This window comes from Thalia democratica, unplaced genomic scaffold (assembly GCF_965202585.1).
Source record: "Thalia democratica unplaced genomic scaffold, ktThaDemo2.hap1.1 HAP1_SCAFFOLD_124, whole genome shotgun sequence".
Classification (NCBI taxonomy): domain Eukaryota; kingdom Metazoa; phylum Chordata; class Thaliacea; order Salpida; family Salpidae; genus Thalia; species Thalia democratica.
Genome location: NW_028139280.1, coordinates 117,215 through 120,501, shown reverse-complemented (window position 1 = coordinate 120,501; position 3,287 = coordinate 117,215).

Genomic DNA, 3,287 nt, shown 5'->3' with positions numbered 1-3,287 from the left:
AACATTTGAAGTGAGAAAAACTGAGACTCTCAAACTTTTAAATAAAAAAACTGATTTAGCCTGACGTTTTTCAACTTTTTTCAAAAAACTGATTTAGCCTGACTTAGCCTGACGCGCACGAACCCTGTAAGATGTAATTTAAGGTATTTGAAGTTAATTTTTAGTTTGTAGTATGATTTGGTATTGTTATTACAAATGCTACTTTTTATTTTTATTTAATTTAACTTTCATTAATTTATTTCATTAGTTTAAAATTTTGATTAATAAGGTATAAATAATTTGTTGTAAAAACAAATTTTGCAAGGGGTACAAACAATTACTAACTATTTTTTAATGTTGCTCATTGTATATCTAAATGTTGTTAGACCCTCTAACACTTATTATGATAATAATTTCACTACCTGTCTAAGGTTATTTGTGAAAAAGTAGTCCAAGTGGTTATCAACTATACTATAAAACTGATTTTTAATTATAATGCATTAAAATGTTTTAAGCAGATAATAAATATAATAACTTTCTAGAAATAGTTTCAAGTCTTGATTAAAATAAATATATTTGTAAAAAATAAGTTATCAAGTTATCAAGTACTGTAGAATTAATCTTAATAAATACTAGGTTTAAGCAATTAAATTAAAATGATTAATTATTTAAAAAATTAGTATTTTTGAAGTAATTTCAAGTTTAAGATAAATAAAAATCCAAATTTATAAATTAAGTTTTAACTAGATTAATATCTATTTGTAACCAAACTATCTTAAACTTAATTTAAATATAACTCATAAATTCCATTTTTTTTGTGGAAATTATATATTACACAAAATAAATAACTTGACTCACCATCAGCTAATTTATGTTAATCCAAGGCTTTGTTTAAATGATTGTAAGGATTTTTTTTACTATGAATTATTTTCTAGAATGATCTTTGTTTCTAAGAAAACTGAAAAGCGAAAAAACAATTAAAATTTTGTTACTCATTAAGTTTTTAAAATACAGAGCTAGTTTTATGGTAGCAGGTCTGCAAAAATAGGTTTTAGGTATGTTAACATTAAACTCCCTTAAGTTTTGTTTTTAGTTATGTTATTAAACAAATCAAGTAGAAATTTTTGTCAAAAGTACTTATTTTATAATGCTATAAAGTTATTACTAAAAACAAATATTGATTATTTATAAAGTAAATGTTATTTGTCAATATTAAGTTCATTGTTGTCAAAAAATTTTAGATTTCGCTATATACATATAAAGTGGGCTAAATTAATTAAATAAAATTGTACACTGTACACTCTTTAACTTAAATATAAAAAAATTTTAAGTGAAATTAAAAAAAAAAAAGGTTTTTAGTTTTAATTATAAAGTTTTTAGTACTGGGTGTTTATTAAAACCAAAAAAAAACGCTCAAATTGATTAGTCTAAAGACCTAGTGTAAGAAAAAACCTCTCGGTATTTGGATTATACACCACATTAATATAGTTTAACTTCTTTTCCAGGACGGTCAAAATGACTGAATAAATACAATTGTTATTAAATAATACTTTTTTTATTAATACGTTTTTTTAGCTTTTGAATTCTTTAATTATAACTAAATTCTAGCAGTCTAGCCAGAGTCTGCCACTCTGGTCTCTGGCTGCCAGACTCTAAAGTTAAAGAAACTAAAAATTTTTTACTTATCAGTATATATACGTTTATAGCTTTTTACAAATTTAGATTTTGATTATTTTCAAAAGCGTAAAACATTTTTGCTAAAGTTATAAAATGTTTAACTTCAAACTAAAATTTACCTAAAAAACTTTTAATTTAACAAAAATAAACTTAGAATTTATTAAGTAGTTTAACTTTAAGCTAATTTACAGAGCTAAGTCAAATAAATCATTTTAATTTTAACTTTTTGAAAATTTTTTATTGAAAATCAACCAGAAATTTAAGTTTAACGAAATCTCGGAACGTATTCGTGTCTAAACCTTTTAACATCATTCTTATAAGATAGCTATAGGAAAAAATTTTGGCAGTGACGATTTTTTATATGAAAAAAACGTAAGAATTAACAAAGAGAGAGACTTTTTGAATAAGCATTAATAACTTAATTTTTTCCATATTTAAAACAGTCTTTCCATTGTTAAAAATTTTTTTTGATAAATTATTATATATAAGAAAATTACTTTGATATAGCATTGGTGTCTTACATCAATTTTATCTTTTAAAAGCTCTAAAAAATTTAATTATTCTAAATATGTATTTAACAAAAAATTTACAAAAAAGGTACCGTTTATATGTGTATTGTCAAAAATTATTTATACATGTTCAATTAAAACTTGTGCAGATAAAAAGTATAGTTATTTTGCTTTAAGTTCATATATTTCAATAAAAAGTAAGTTGTTTGTCGCATTATTAGATAAAATAGCGTCAAAAAAGCTTTTTAAGGAGTGTAGTTTTAACAACCGTTCCAAAGATAAAATTTAAACATTTTTTTTGTTTAAGTGTAGTTCTTTGATTTTCGTTCAAAAATACCGTAATTAATACATTTTTGCGTTGTAAATTTTAGTTTGTAATAAAAAATACTCTTAACGAATATATACTTTATTTATAATAAGTAGACGGCTGCTAATAATACAATAAAAAGTTTATGTTACCATTAAAAAAAAAAAGTTCTAAATAAATGTAAATGTCAAGTTTCAGTCAAAACATTGAGCTAGGTTTAAATTTTATAAAACTAACATATTCAAATGTTTATTTAAAAATTTTAGGTTTACTTTACAGTTTCTAAAATATACAAACGTATATTAAAATATTTTTCAAGAAAGTTACAGAAAGCAAACGTTGAAACAAGTAGCCATAATTATTTTCCAAAAAAATAGTACTGGCCCCTACAAAAACACTCGTAGGGCATAACAAATCTGTCACCAAATATGTTGTTCCACCACAGAATAAAGACCCAACCCATCAGGACCAGAAGTATGAAAAGTATCCAAAAGTATTTATAGAACGGCACGTAATATTTTCTTTCAGAAGGGCAATCATTCGGAAGCTCCATACATCTTCTTTTACACGACGAACAAAAGTTCGCAAAACTTTTCAAAAAATTTTCTTTATCAAAGCAAGAATTCAAACGATCGCCACAAGTCTTGTTGCACCATTGACAAAATATTTCAAAACAATTTTTGTGTTTGATGAAACGCGAGCAGTTTATTTGTTTGTCCTCAAGTGACGTCATACTAGATTTCAATGACGTCATATTAGTCGTTGATGCACGTATGACGTCACAGCCAATAAGGATGTCAAAAATCAGAACCAAG